Source organism: Lactuca virosa, chromosome 5 (genome assembly GCF_052849685.1).
Source record: "Lactuca virosa cultivar CGN04683 chromosome 5, Lactuca_virosa_CGN04683_v6, whole genome shotgun sequence".
In the NCBI taxonomy this organism is placed as follows: domain Eukaryota; kingdom Viridiplantae; phylum Streptophyta; class Magnoliopsida; order Asterales; family Asteraceae; genus Lactuca; species Lactuca virosa.
Window position 1 is genome coordinate 14,280,751 of NC_136430.1, and position 17,169 is coordinate 14,297,919.

Sequence of the window (17,169 nt, forward strand, 5' to 3'; positions counted from 1 at the left end):
AGAAACACGGGCATTACACATTGTTATTGGAAGACATCTAAAAAGTAGAGAACAAGTTTAGATTAGATATATCGAATCCTTAATAAAACACCCAAATATAATATTAAGGCTAGGATCCAACACAATATATTATAACTTAGAAGAGGGATGCCGTAGTCTAAGCTATAACATATTTGAATGTAGGCGAATGACGATTCATCAATTTCCACCATGAAAAACGAAATGAATTATTAGGTTTAATTGGTTTTGAAATTCCTAGATTCTTTTGAGATACATTGAACTTTTCAATGGCATGTTTCAATCTCGATTGTGCCCTTCAAGTTTTGTGACTGGGATGCCGAGGATCACAAAACAAGGTGTGAATAACCATGCAAATCCACTTGGAACCCTTAATATCATCACCTAATTAATGTGTCGGTTACCCACACGCGCTCCACCGATCTATGATAAACATTAAGTCACCCTTCGTGATCCTTACTAGTCCAAGTTAATGTGCTGGTTAACCACACACGCTCCACCAACGACTTGGTAATACAAAGTGTGAATTTCATGGGTTAGCACCATATTCACATTTTCCTAAAGTAATTAAGATTGGGAATTTATAAAAGCATTTAGTTACTTTATAATATTCATTATACTTTTAATGAGAATTTAAAGTCATTGTCCTACCCGTTCGGCTAACGACCATCCACCGATCAAGGAAGCGGTGGGTGAGAATGGACACCCACTAAGCTGCCATTTTATAGGCAACAACTTTATACCCCCCTTATAGACCGGCTTCGTGAATGAGGCCTACTAACAGTAAAACGACTTAATCTTATACATATATAATAATTAACCATTAATGTCATAAATAGTATAAGGGTTGAATTTTAACTTTTAAAACTCTAAGGGTTGGAATTAAAGTATATTAAAGTGTGTGTAACTTTACAAATTCCAAAACTTGAGGACAAGTTTTGAAACTATTCAAAACTTTTCATTTCATAACTTATGAATTAAAGGTTCATAAAAATGAAGACTCTTCATTTTCATGTAACTTATGTGTTTTAATGTGCATAAAAGAAAGTGACCTTTGGAAATCCATAACTTGAGGACAAATTATGGACTCCATTAAAACACATAAATGATCAAGAATTAATTAATAAACAATTTAGCAAATAATTCCTATGATCTAACAATAATTCATAAGAACATGAACATCATATCAAAACTTCAAGAACATATGAACACATATAAACATGTAATTTTGATACTGGCCATTGTAAATGGATTAGCATAAACATTACACCATCTAAAATAGGTTTTAAAACATCAAAGCAGTTGAGGGTAATGTTTCTAGTCCATTTCCAGCAGCAAAAGTCGAAAAACTGCATTCTGAGCCTCTTACTCGTCGAGTGCAGTAATCTACTCGACGAGTAGGATGAATTTGTACATGGACTCGTCGAGTCCCCCCATGGACTCGGCGAGTCCCCTGTTCAGACAGCAAAAAATTCGACTTTTTCAGCTATTTTCCATCAAGTATCAAACAAACAAGCCTAGGCTCTGATACCACTGTTGGGTTTTGAGCAAACTAACACTCCTAAGGTGTTCATGCAACCCTAGAAACCTTGGATCTATGTTTTTCTAAAATACATGCAAAATAATTTTCCAAGGTTCATAACTTATCTAGCATGCATGGGGTACTTTTAAACATAAAAGATACTAGAAGAATTACATACCTTTGTTAGTGAGATGATTCCTTAGGAGTTTGAGAGCCAAGCACCAATAATGTGAATGCCTCAAATGGAAATCACAAATCACCACAAAGTTGGAAAACTTATGAGAGAGTACACAAACACTCTAGAAATCGGCCACTCTTATGAACACACACATAGTGTCTTTTCAAGCACCACAAGCCTCGTTATATAGTATAGATGATTAGGGTTATGAACCATGCAAACCCTAATAACCCATGTCTTTTCCTTTTCCAAGGATCCATGGGTTAAAAGCTCCATGGATTATCCATGGACTCCCATTTAAGCTTAGCCCATTTCCTAATGAGTGTTAGCCCACAATATATAAATATAATAGCCCATTATTTAATTAGTCACCTTTTGATCACTAAATTAATTCATAATTAATTTAAGATCAATACTAAATAAATAATACGATTTCATATTTATATATCATAACTTATAATATATTAATAGGCCGCAAACATACTCTTCTCATAATATTATCCATATAAATAGTTCGGGTGAAGTGCAATCCAAATGGACCATGCCGGGTCGGGTCAAGTATATACAAAATAAGTTATGGACATAGACACCTTATCCAACAGGCCTGCACCAGCCGAACATCAGTAGCATGCAAAGCAGTAGGAGTGGAACCCTGGGCTGATCCCTAAACAAGCTAAGGGCACTCGGCCTTCCGATGGCCGGTCTGATTGCATTGAAAATAGACTGCAAAGCCCTTGGGGAAATCCTTCGCCATATTCCCCTCCTTGCCATATTTGTAGCAAATCCCCGCCCGTCAAGATCCCTCATGACTCTTGCCGTACTTGCCACAAGTGCGGCCCTTCTGGCCTCCTGATCTCGAATCAGCGGGCTTAGCCCGCTTTGCTTCCGGCTGCGACTGCGTCGACCGCCGGTCTCTCCCCTGAGACTCTGCATCCTCCCTGGCCTGAGTCTCCAGCTCGATCTCCCTCCTCCTGGCATTTTCTTGAAGCTCAGTAAATGTCTGATAAGACGAGTTCGCCACGAACTCTCGAATATCCCTCCTCATAATGCTCAAATACCGGCTCATGCGTGCCTGCTCAGTCGTCACATGCTCAGGGCAGAACAACGCCCTCTCGTGAAACATCTGCGTAATCATAGTCATCGACGCTGTCTTCTGCCTGAGAGACAAAAACTCATGGGCCAACCGTTCCCTCTCCACCGGGGGAACATACTCATCTCGGAACATCACAACAAACCTCTCCCAAGTCACTGCAGAATGCTCAGCAGGAGTAAAACTGGCTGTCACAAACTTCCACCATTCCTTCGCTCCCAACCGAAGCTGGTTCAGCGTGAATCGTACCCTCAAATGCTAGGGGCAAGAAAAATTATAGAAACACCCCTCGATATCAGAGATCCGCCTCATCGCAGCAATCGGATCCTGAGCCCCATCAAACTCCGGTGGTTTTGTATTGCTGAATTCCCGGTACAATAATGAGTCAGCTCCCTGTGGTCTAGCAGCAGCGATATCTGTGGTGGCTGCAGCAGCACTGGCCTCAGTAACAGCGGCATACCGCTCATCAAAAGTCTTAATCAAAGTGGTCTTAATAGAGCCAAACATCTCAGGAATCTCCGCTCGAATAGCTGCGGCCACCTCCTCGTGAATCATCCTGCGATTCTCGTCATCACTAGCCCCACTGCTCCCGGGGTTGTGGCGTGTACCCACCATGATGTCTCTGAAACACAACACAAAATCATCAGAGACTCGCTCGAGCATACTCACACTCGATCACTCATCCCTACTCGTTCCTTAGCATCCTAAGGATTCTAACTTGGGTTGTATACAGATCCGATGCTTTCAGTAGTACGGGCCCAATACTACCTTCCACACCAACCTGCAGTCATCCCAAGTCCTCCTCCTAGGACCCTAGTTCACTATTACTCCATCTCTCACGAATAACAGACTACCCCCTCAGAGGATCCCTCATATACTCATCTGGATATCTCCCCTAGATTATTCCTTGACTCAAGACTTCTCTCTAAGTAATCCTGCTAGATACTCTCACTCAGTACATACTCAAAGCATATAACAGATAATAACGACTCCTAAGCTAAGGCATCACAAATCAGGCAACTCTAGCCCTAAAATATGAAATACCTAGCCTATCCTCTAGCATACATTACTAATATCTCATAAATATCTCATAACACAATTAAATAAGGGTATTTTGGGAAATCACCGTTCGGGCTCTGGCTGATTGTACACAACGCTTAAACTCGTTTTCTTTTAAAAACTCTTGCTCAGTTTTAGAAAAATCATTTCTTTTCAAATCTTTTTCTCAAATCCTCAGTTTGAGTTAAGACATACCCGAAGGTGCATCTGAATCCCTCAATCCGAGGCTCTGATACCAACTTGTAACACCGTAAATTTTCAAACAAAAATTTTCATTTAAAAACCCAATTATCTCATTTCAAAATCACAAATTTCCACAAACATCAAGTTATCAAAACACATGTCTCAAAAACTATTTATAACACAAATCCAGGATCCTCCAAAAACATATCTCCGACGCAGGTGTGTGTATCAAGTCGGCGCCTTCCTGTGATCCTGAGAAGTACCTGAAACACATAACACATAACACGGTAAGCACGAAGCTTAGTGAGTTCCCCAAGATACCACACACAACTCATTAGCCACTCTAGGCTATAACTCAATAAGACCCTCCGGTCAATGTGTCTCAGTGGGACCCCCCGGTCCCAACTCAATAAGCTCACAATAGCAATACACAACATAAATCACAACACACGATGCAAAATATTAAGATACACAGTTAAGCACAATAAACATCTCAATCACACAAAGGTACCACTCATGGTAAGTATAGTGAGGAGACTCACCTCGTAAGCTAAGAAGTAAAAGTCTCGTACTCAGAAATCTCGAACTAGCCTCCGCCTAACACATAGGATAATCATCTCTAATTAATACTCTACTCATACTCAAATATACCAAAGGTTGTTCTCTCTTCTCTCTAAATCTTGGAATGGATAAAAGACCATTTTACCCCTCCATGGTATACATTACTCATATTGACCAAACCCTAAAGTCAACAGAAGTCAACTCGACTCAACAGTCCAAGTTTGACCTGACTCGCCGAGTGCACTCATACGACTCGTCGAGTCCACTCATTCCTTATAAGTATCGTGAATGTCTAGCACGTCGAGTTAACCCCTAACTCGCCGAGCTATCGCATGGCCCAGCTTATCGGGACAAACTCTAACCGACTCGTCGATTCAGTTCATGGACTCAACGAGTCTCTTCGATCTGATTTCTCATTCAGGCGTTTTAAGGCAGATCTATCACTCCAAAGACTATATCTACCATCCTAAGGCTCGATTGTCATGTAAAGCTTCGATCTTTACGCTCATGCATGGTGGTTTTTCCCCAATCCACCAATACATGTTCTCACAAGGTGTTAAACACCATACTCCTCATATGGATGAATAATGTTGGGACCTTTGGGCTTTAGGGACCTCACAAGGTCCAGATCTGAGGTTTAAGCCTCTTGATAACTTAGTATGCTCGAAGTCCCAAATAAAATGTGAAGAAAACCCTAATTTCTCAAACTCATGAGATCTAAACAAATAAAGGGGAAATATTCAAGCTTTTTACCTTCCTCTTTAAGCTCTGGACGAAATGGCCTGAACCCCAACAGCTCCTTCTTGTTACTTGCTGAACAAACTCCTCTTCCTCCTCAAAGGTTCACTAAAATCCTTCAAGGTTAGCTTGGAGACTCTCTTAGCTCACTAAAATCGCTTAGGGTTTCACACAGTAAGGTTAAGCAGTCGGTGAGCCGCAAATGAGGCTATAAGTGTCCTTATATAGGCCCCAAACCCGGGGATTTAGGGTTTCTCCTCACAACGTCTACTCGGCGAGTCGAATCTCTGAGTCGTTGAGTAGATTATTAATCCCACGTGGCACAACGCGATTCTAATCGACGAGTTGTAGCACCAACTCATCGAGTTGCTCAATAGTCCTCAAAAATAAATAAATAGATAATATACCTGGGAGTCCGGATGTTACAAAAACCATGCAACAATCAACCATTGTTTTTCCAAAATACCATAACAAATCAGTGTATCAAATATCTCTCTAATCATAAGAATCCATAGGATGATGTGTACGATCAAGCCTTCACCTTCCCTCGATCATCCGAAGTGCCTAAAACATCGAAATCCATCTCTGTAAGCCAAATCTTAGTGAGTTTCCCCAAAAAACTATACGCTCTAAATTTTCAAACAAAATTTTTCATTTTAAAAACCTCATAAAACATAATCTCATTTTCTCAAAAACGCAAGTGTATAAGTTGTTCAAAACACAAGAGAACAAAATGTTTATTAATATCCCACAATCCTCAAAACATAATCTCAAGCTGGTGTGTAAAATCAAGCCGACGCCTTCCCGCGGTCCTGAAAGGTATCTGAAACACATTTCACACAACACTGTAAGCATGAAGCTTAGTGAAGACCCTCCGGTCTCACTGCTCGGGTCGGAACCTCCAGTCTGGTATCTCAGTGAAGACCCTCCGGTCTCTCAACTCGGTTTGGACCCTCCGGTCCTAACTCAATAAGGCACATAATAATATACAACATAAATCACAAAGAGAAAATGCATGATATCAAATAACTCAGAATAAGCACATAAGATCCTCCGGTCGATAACTCAAATAAGACCCTTCGGTCACACAGTATTACCACTCAGGTAAGTATAGTGAGAAGACTCAAGTCGTAAGTAAGCAAGTAGGTCTCGTACTCAACAATCAGTCTAAAATCTGCCTACATATCATAATCATCTCTAATTAAAACTTTATAACAAAAACACTAAAGATGTTATGCTACCCCCTTTTCCAACTCTTGGAAAGGGTGTAAGACCGTTTTACCCCTCCATGGTCTCCATAATCAATAACTTAACCAAACCCTAAAAGTCAACGGAAGTCAATACTCGAGTCAACAGTCCATGTTGACCCAACTCGTCGAGTGCATCTATGCGACTCGTCGAGTTCCTCCTTTTCTCAGAAAATCGGCAAAACTCCAACTCAACTCGCAGAGTTTTCTAATCAACTCGTCGAGTTTGCACATGTCCAGACTATTGGGGAAAACCCTTACCAACTCTTCGAGTTTGCTCACCAACTCGTCGAGTCCCTTCAGTCCTTTCTCTCATTCAGACATTTTTAAGCAGAACTAAGGCCCCATACTCTATATCTAGCCTCCCAAGGTTGAAATAACATGTAAAGCTGCAAACTTTACGCTCATGCATGTCATCTAGGGCTAAGTTGCCAAACAAAAGCCCAACAAGGTTCTAATACATGAAACTTGGCCAAAGCTTGATAAAGCTTGAATCTTTAGGCCCAAGGGACCTCATATTGTCTAGATCTGAAGTCTCATCTTCAAGGCATGCTCAAATAACTAAAGGACTCAAGGAGAAGATGGAAATGGCCATAAAATCCCTAATGAAGAGATCTAACAAACAAATGGTCAATGTGATAGTTTTTTACCTGCAGATGGTAGCTAACACTAAAAGAATACTGGATCCAAGGGGTCCTTCTCATTCCAAGCCTTTTGCTCTTCCAACTTCTTCAAAGAATGCACCAAATCACACACTTTTAGCCTCTCCCTCTCTCTCTCAAAGATGATAGTAGCTTGTTTAGGGTTTCTCCCAGGGTGCTAAAATGATCAGGGAGGCATAATGAAGGGATAAAGGTTCTTTAAATAGGGTGGAAACCTTGAAAATTAGGATTTTCACACCCAGCTCCTAGTCGTCAAGTCGGGTACCTCTAACTCGTCGAGTAGACTCTAAAAATCACGCGGCCATCTTGATCTCTACTCGGCAAGTCGGGGCCTCCAACTCGTCGAGTTGACCTGAAAAAGTGAATATATTTAATTAAATATTATACCTGGGAGTCGGGATGTTACAATTCTCCCCTACTAGAATCAGACTTCGCCCTCGAAGTCATTGTCCGGAAACAACTCTGGGTACTGCTCCTACATCTCGGACTCCAGCTCCCAAGTCCACTCGGATCCATTCTGATGCTGCCACTGAACCTGGACCAAGGACACCTCTTTATTCCTCAAGACATTTACCTTTTTATCTAAAATCGCTACCGGCTTTTCAATGTAGTTCAGGCGATCATCAACTTGAATGTCCTCTAAAGGGACCACTGCCGTCTCGTCGGCTACACACTTCCTCAACTGGGACACATGGAAGGTGTTATGAATCTGGCTCAACTCTTCAGGAAGCTCTAACTGATAAGCTACCTTACCCACTCGAGCGATCACTCTGAAAGGAACGATGAATCTAGGGCCCAAGTTGCCCCGCTTCCTGAATCAGATCACCCCTTTCCATGGGGATACCTTCAGGATGACAAAATCTCCAACCTGGAACTCTAGCTCGGATCGCCGTCGGTCTGTGTAACTCTTCTGACGACTCTGGGCCATCAGTAACCTCTGTCTGACCTGCTAGATTTGCTCTGTCATCTTGAGCACAATCTCAGTGCTCCCCATCACCCTCTGCCCTACCTCTCCCCAACAAATGGGAGTCTGACACCTCCTCGTGTATAAAAGCTCAAAGGGAGGCATACCGATACTGGAGTGATGGATGTTATTGTATGAAAACTCAGCCAAGGGCAAGTAAGTGTCCCAAATTCCATCGAAATCCATAACACATGCGCGTAGCATGTCCTCGAGCATCTGAATCGTCCGCTCGCTCTGCCCTTCTGTCTGTGGGTGGTAAGCGGTGCTGAAATGCAATCGGGTACCCAACTCCTCATGAAATTCTTTCAGAACCTGGAAGTAAAATGCACATCCCGATCTGACACTATAGATGTAGGCTCCCCATGTCGTGTCACCACCTCTCGAACGTAGATCTCAACCAATTTCTCCGCAGAAGAGCTCGCACTTATAGCCAAAAAACTAAGCACTCTTCGTCAACCGATCTACAATCACCCATATCGCATCGACACCTCGTGCGGTCCTCAGTAACTTGGTAATAAAATCCATGGAAATCTGTTCCCACTTCCATAGAGGAACCTCCAAAGGCTGCAACTTGCCATGAGGACGTTGGTGCTCTGCCTTGATCTGACGACAGGTCAAGCATCTCTCAACTTTCCATGCCACATCTCTCTTCATACAGGGCTACCAATAATCCTTTCTCAAGTCCAAATACATCTTAGTGGCCCACGGGTGAATGGAACACCTCAACTTATGGGTCTCCTCCATCAAAATCTGTCGCGCTCCACCCGAATATGGCACCCATATCCGCCCACGTAAGGTCATAAGCTCACGTCCATCCGTCTCAAACTTAGAAATCTGCTCAATCACCCGTTCCCTCTTGTAGTTCTCCAGTCTCATGGCCACCGCTTGGGCTTCTCGGATGGTATCTAAGACTGGAGTCGTCCCCGTCATCCTCATACACACGTCTCGGATCGGAGCACATACTACTCTACGACTCAGGGCATCGACTACCACAATAGCCTAGCCAGGGTGATACAAAATCTCACAGTCATAATCTTTCACTACATCCAACCACGTACTATGTCTCATATTCAGGTTGTGCTGATACATAAGGTACTTCAGGCTCTTATGGTCCATGTATATGGTACATCGAACACCATAACGATAGTGGAGCCAAATCTTGAGGGCGAACACCACCGCCCCCAACTCCAAATCATGGGTGGCATACCTCGTCTCGTGAAGCTTCAGCTGCCTCGACGCATATGCTATCACGTGTCCCCTCTGTGTGAACACGGAACCCATCCACGATATAGATGCATCACAGTAAACTATGAAGTCCTCTACCCCCTCCGGAAGGGCTAGCACTTGAGCTTTGCACAATCTCTGGCGAAGAGTCTCGAATGAAACCTGCTGCTCGGGCCCCCAGACAAAAGTAACAACCTTCCTGGTCAATCTGGTGAGAGGAACGACAATCTTGTAGAAATCTCTGATAAACCTCCGATAGTAACATGCCAGACCCAGAAAACTCCTGATCTCGGATGGGGATCTCGGCACCTCCCATCGCATAACTGCCTCAATCTTGGCTGGGTCGACCAAAATCCCATTTTGATTAATGAGGTGTCCCAAGAAGTGGACCTCTCGTAACCAGAAATCACATTTGGAGAACGTAGCATAAAGCCTCTCTGTCCTCAATACTCTAAGAATCTCCCGAAGATGCTCCTCGTGCTGCTCCCTAGACTTTGAATACACCAAAATGTCGTCGATGAACAAGATCACCGACCTATCCAACATGGTCCTGCACACTCGGATCATGAGTTCCATGAACGTTGCAGGTGCATTGGTGATCCCGAACGGCATCCCCACAAACTCATTGTGCCCATAAGAAGTTCAAAAGACCGTTTTTTGGATATCCTCCTCGCAGACTCTCATCTGATAATACCATGATCTCAAATCAATCTTGAAAAACCAAGACGCCCCCTGCAACTGATCAAACAAATTGTCGATCCTCGGTAGTTGATAATGGTTCTTGACCGTCAGCTTGTTGAACTCCCGGTAATCGATGCACATCTGGTGCGAACCATCCTTTTTCTTGACAAAAAGGATCGGTTCTCCCCATGGTGAGCTACTCGGTCTAATAAAACCCTTCCCCAGTAGCTCCTGAAGCTGCGAGGACAAATCCTGCATCTCAGGCGGCACCAGGCGATAAGGTGCCTTGGCAATATGCGCCGCTCCTGGAATCAGATAAATTTAGAACTCCGCCTGTCTCTTAGGAGGCACACCCGACAATTCCTCGGGGAAAACATGTGGGAACTCACGCACTACTGGAACATCGGAAATAGAACTCGGCCACTCAGTGGCAACTCGCGTATCCATCACGTAAGCTAAAAAGCCCATACACCTCTGTTGTAGACTCTGCCTCGCCCTGGCGGCAGAACAAAAAGTTGATCCCAATCTAGTTCCCTCGCCATACACAGTAAGTACTCACCCACTACGGTCTCGTATGGTGACCATCTGACGCTCACAGTCAATCACGGCTCCAAACTGGCTCAACCAATCCATACCCACTATGAAACAGACATCACCCATCGCTATCGGCACCATATCTATCGGAAACTCAACACCGAAGATCTCTAATTCACATCCCCGTAATACATCAGTGGCAAAAACTGCATGCTCATCGGCTATAGAAACCCTCAGCGGTCGACTCAACACCTCACGTCTAACACTAATGTGATGACTAAAGGATAAGGACATGAAAGATCGACTCGCACCCGAGTCAAATAATACCAAGGCAGGCACAAAACTCACAAGAAAGGTACCTATATGCAACACAATATAAGCATAACAAATCCCATAATAACATGAATAAGGAGGTATGTATGCGCAACAACATCAGGCGCTGTGTGGAGCTCCTCCGCAGTCAGCTGGAATGCTCTCCTACAAGCTCTCAGAGCCTCGGCCTTCCCCGCCCGACCATCAGTAACACATAAAGCAGTAGGAGCAGAATCCTCGGCTGATCCCTGAGTGAGCTGAGGACACTCGGCCTTCCGATGGCCAGTCTGGTTGTAATGAAAAGAAAACCGAGAATCCCCTAGGGCAGTCCTTCGCCATGTGCTCCTCCTTGCCACATTTGTAGCAAATTCCTGCCTAGCAAGATCCTTCTGCAGGCTTATCCCGCTTCGTCGCTGGTTGCGACTGCATTGGTCTCTTGTCTCTCCCCTGATACTCTCCCTCCTCTCTGTTCTGAATCTCCAGCTCAATCTCTCTCCTCCTGGCATTGGTCTGCAACTCAGCTAATCTCTGATACGATGAGTTCGCCACGAACCCCCGAATATATCTCCTCAAGATGCTCAAATACCGGCTCACACGTGCCTTCTCAGGATACACGTGCTCAGGGCAGAACAACGCCCTCTCATGAAACATCATCGTAATCTCTGTCACTGATTCTTTTTTCTGCTTGAGGGACAAAAACTCCTGTGCCAAACATTCCCTCTCCACCTTGGGAACATACTCATATCTCAACAAATTGGTAAACCTCTCCCAAGTAACTGCAACATGATCTGCAGGAGCAAAATCAGTCGTCACGAACTTCCACCAGTCCTTCGCTCCCAAGCGAACCTGGTTCAGCGCAAACTGAACTCTCAAATGCTCTGGGCATGAACACATATAGAAACATCCCTCGATGTCGGAGATCCATCTCTTGGCAGAAATTGGGTCCTAGTTCCCGTCAAACTCTGGTGGCTTCATGTTGCTGAAGTCTTAGAACAACAACGAGTCACCCCCTGTGGCCTTGCAGCAGCTACAGCTGCGGTGGCTGCGGCAGCAGCAGCCTCCGTGACAGCAGCGTATCGCTCATCAAATGTCTCAATCAGCGTGGTCTTAATAGACCCGAACATTTTTGCTATGGACACTTTGATAGTTGTGGCCACCTCCTCATGAATGATCATGCAGATCTCTTCGTCACTAGTACCACTACCCCCGGGGTTGTTGCGGGTAATCACCTTAGTGTCTCTGAAACACAAACACGAAAATCATCAAAGACTAGCTCAAGCACTCACGCCATTACCCACCCCTATATGATCCTTAGTATCCTAAGGTTCTTACTTGGGTCACATACAGATCCGGTGCTTTCAGTAAAACGGGCCCAATACTACCTTACACACCAACCTGTAGTCGTCCCAAGTCCTCCTCCTAGGATCCTAATTCACAAGTACCCTATCCCTCACCGATATCAAACTACTCTCTCGGTGGATTCCTCAATGCTCATCTAGGTATCCCTCCTAGATTACTCAAAACTCTCTCTAAAAGATTCCTTCTATGTATCCCTACTCAACACAGACACACAGAGTAAATAACAGATAATATCAATCAATAGCATTCCCTAGACAAAGGCATCATGAATCAGGCAACTCTAGCTCTAAATTCCTGAAATACCTAGCCTATCCTCTAGCATGCAACTCTAATATCTCATAAGTATCTCATAATATAAACAAGTGGTATTTTGGGAAATCACCGTTCGGGCTCTAGCTGATTGTACACACTACTCCATCTCGTTTTCTCTTAGAAGCTCTTACTCGTTTTTAGAAAAATCATTTCTTTTTAGAAAATTTTCTCAATTCTTAGTTTGAGTCCAGACATACCCGAGAGTACATCCGAATCCCTCAAATGAAGGCTTTAATACCAACTTGTAACGCTCTAAATTTTCAAACAAAATTTTCATTTTAAAAACCTCATAAAACACAATCTCAATTTCTCAAAAACCCAAGTGTATAAGTTGTTAAAAACACAAGACAACAAAATGTTTATCAATATCCCAGAATCATCGAAACATAATCTCAAGCTGGGTTGTACAATCAATATGGCGCCTTCCCGCGATCCTGAGAGGTACCTAAAACATGTATCACACAACACTGTAAGCACGAAGCTTAGTGAGTTATCCAAAATACCATACACAAATAACTATCCTCTCATGGATATATCTCAATAAGGACCCTCCGGTCATGTGTCTCAGTGAAGACCCTCCGGTCTCATCGCTCGGGTCGGACCCTCTAGTTCGGTATCTCAGCGAAGAGCTTCCGGTCTCACAACTCGGTTTGGACCCTCCGGTCCTAACTCAATAAGGCACAGAATAATATACAACATAAATCACAAAGAGAAAAGGCATGATATCAAATAACTCAGAATAAGCACATAAGATCCTCCGGTCGATAACTCAAATAAGACCCTTCGGTCACACAGTATTACCACTCAGGTAAGTATAGTGAGAAGACTCACGTCGTAAGTAAGCAAGTAGGTCTCGTACTCAACAATCAGTCTAAACTCTGCCTACATATCATAATCATCTCTAATTAGCACTTTATAACAAAAACACTAAAGATGTTATGATACCCCCCTTTTCCAACTCTCGAAAAGGGTGTAAGACCATTTTACCCCTCCATGGTTTCCATAACCCATAACTTAACCAAACCCTAAAAGTCAACAGAAGTCAATACTCGAGTCAACAGTCCATGTTGACCCAACTCGTCGAGTGCATCTATGCGACTCGTCAAGTTCCTCCTTTTCTCAGAAAATCGGCAAAACTCCAACTCAACTCGCAGAGTTGTCTAACCAACTCGTTGAGTTTGCACATGTCCAGACTATTGGGGGAAACCCTAACCAACTCTTCGAGTTTGTTCACCAACTCGTCGAGTCCCTTCAGTCCATTCTCTCATTCATACATTTTTAAGCAGAACTAAGGCCCCATACTCTATATCTAGCCTCCCAAGGTTGAAATAACTTGTAAAGCTGCAAACTTTACGTTCATGCATGTCATCTAGGGCTAAGTTGCCAAACAAAATCCCAACAAGGTTCTAATACATGAAACTTGGCCAAAGCTTGATAAAGCTTGAATCTTTAGGCCCAAGGGACCTCATATTGTCCAGATCTGAAGTTTCATCTTCAAGGCATGCTCAAATAACTAAAGGACACTAGGAGAAGAGGGAAATGGACATAAACTCCCTAATGAAGAGATCTAACAAACAAATGGTCAAGGTGATAGAATACTGGATCCAAGGGCTCTTTCTCGTTCCAAGCCTTTTGCTCTTCCAACTTCTTCAAAGAATACACCAAATCACACACTTTTAGCCTCTCTCTCTCTCTCTATCTATCTCTCTCTCTCTCTCTCTCTCTCTCTCTCTCTCTCTCTCTCTCAGATGATAGCAGCTTGTTTAGGGTTTCTCTCAGAGTGCTAAAATGATCAGGAAGGCAAAATGAAGGGCTAAAGGTTCTTTAAATAGGGTGAAAACCCTGAAAATTAGGGTTCTCAAACCCAACTCCTACTCGTCGAGTCGGGTCCCTCCAACTCGTCGAGTAGACTCTAAAAATCACGCGACCATCTCCATCTCTACTCGGCGAGTTGGGGCCTCTAACTCGTCGAATTGCCCTGGCAAAGTGAATATATTTAATTATATATTATACCTGGGAGTCGAGATGTTACAAATACTCCACACAATAATATAATAACAATTACAATACATGCATATAGGGTTTGTTGGCCCGTGGCCTCAAACCAACTATCCATGGTTTGTTGGCATATTGCCTCAACCCAACCATCCAGGGTTTGTTGGCATATTGCCTCAAACCAACCATCCAAGGTTTATTGGACTACCACATGAAAAAGTACCACCTTAACCCAACCATCCTGGTTAGTTGGCCTCCTGACTCAACCCAACCACAAATATGTCAACACATGCAATAGATAAATAATAACTAACAAGTAAAGGCAGTCATACATATCTACCAATATAACAAGTCAGTACAACGTAGCAACATCCTATATACCAGGATACATAACATAACCTAGTGGGCCGACATTGGTGCCTTCAACCCATGAGTACAGTAAGGAAAACTCAACTTAAAGTCTAGAAGATAGCTAAATTGATCACTGCTCCAATTACCGGCTCTACAGCTCATCTAAACAACAAACAGGGGCCAAGCCTCAATCTACAACTCAAATTACCCATTTGACCTAAAGTCAAACTTGTTCAAAGTCAACGGTCAACGATCAAAAAGTCAAGACTCAACATTAAGCCAGATTACGTCATGTTTAACAGCTCTAAACCCTACGTAGAGCTACACCATGCGTAATTAGGTTACACCTTGTGTAATTCCTGATGTCCAACTTTTCCATTAAGCACTTAATACTGAAATTCAATCCTTAAAACTTTTAAATATGGACCTCTAGAGTGTCTTAATGGATAAAATTTCCAACTTTACCCATTAAGGCACTCCCATCAAGCAAGATCTAAACTTTTTGCACTAAAATGACCAAAAATGCTAACACCACTTCCATGGATTAATGAATAAGCATCAAAGCACAACTTTCCAAGTCCAACAAGTCCTAGGAGAGTTCTATATAGCTCAAAAGATGCTGGAATTGCCTCAACCCCCATAACACAAGCTCAAGGGACCAAAAAGTGACAATAATGACAATTAACAAGATCTATGAAACCAATGAGCAAGTTTGAAGCTTTTTACTCATAATGGTCCAGGAATGAAATAACCTTGTTGGATCTATACTTGAACCCTTCTTCTATATACTTTGCGACCACCTTGTTCTTCAAGATTCCACCTTCTAATGGATAAATAAGCTCATAATTGATGCCAAGACTCAAAACAAGTAATAGGAGGCTAGGGTTTCTCAAGGAGTGATCTTAGGTGATGGAGGCTGGTCATGAGAGGGTTTCCCAAAAGTTAGAGCTCTTAAATAGGGCTCAAACCCGAATAATTACGGTTTTGATCTTCCGCGTTTACTCCCTGCGTAACCTAAGTTACGCCATGCGTAACCCATTAGAAATGCGATCCACACTTAGGAAGCTACGCCATGCGTAGCTTGACTATGCCCTGTGTAGGGCAAAACCCCAAACTTCCAATTCAACTTCAAACAACCATAACTTCTTCGTTTCAACTCCATTTTCGGCGTTCTTTATATGAGCATAAAGGTATCAACGAGCCCCGCATTCTTATCTAGTTACCTTTAACTAAAAACATACGGAACTAAAATCCTTAATTCATGCAAGAAGCCCAAGATATCACCTTCCTAGTTTTACCCTCTTCTTCAACACACAAATCGATGGCTTCAATCACTTAATCCAACATTGACAACAGCGGAACAGGGCCTAAACTCTATTCCTTTGTATCCCACAACCATCACTTGATCAAAATTTGTCCCGACGTCTCGAAATTAGAACATCACTTAAACCAGGTGTTACACCCCACATGCACGAAACACTCGAAATGTAAGGGTACGCCCCCCACACTTGTTATTATCTCTATACGGAAAGCTCCCAGACGCTCATCCAAAATATCCATGATCCCCTCTTTGATCGTATCGAAGATCACAACAGTATGATCCAAAACACCGCGAGTGATCACAAAATTAATGAAAGGAAAACATATAAACGATCAAAACATACCTAATGAATCTCTTACACTACAAGCTCCTTAGGATCTAGGCAATTCTCCTTGACTCGAGTACGGATCTTGTGCTTTCAGTAGTACAGGATCAATACTGCCTTTCACACCTATCTATACTTTCCTCAAGAATCATCACGAATCCTCTAAGTCACTCCTCTATGGATAAACTCATAGGGCATTTTGTTAAAAAAACATACTTTAATCAGACTAAGATACTTCCTAGGATTTCCTAGGGCCCCACTTCCCATATAATCACTTTTTAACATTGTCCTTACTCTATGAGGAACCCTACCTCACCCTGCTCTCAGCCATAAATAAATCTTCCACCAATGTTGGCTAACTATCTCACGAATACAATCACATGCAACAAGAATTACATAATCTTTGACTGCTTGATCTTATACTGCAACAATTAGATTCAAACAAGAGCTGCATGATAGAGTCAAATCACGCATTCAAAAACTATTTTATCCCTATAGCATGCAACATAGATTATTCACTTAATAGTTACTCA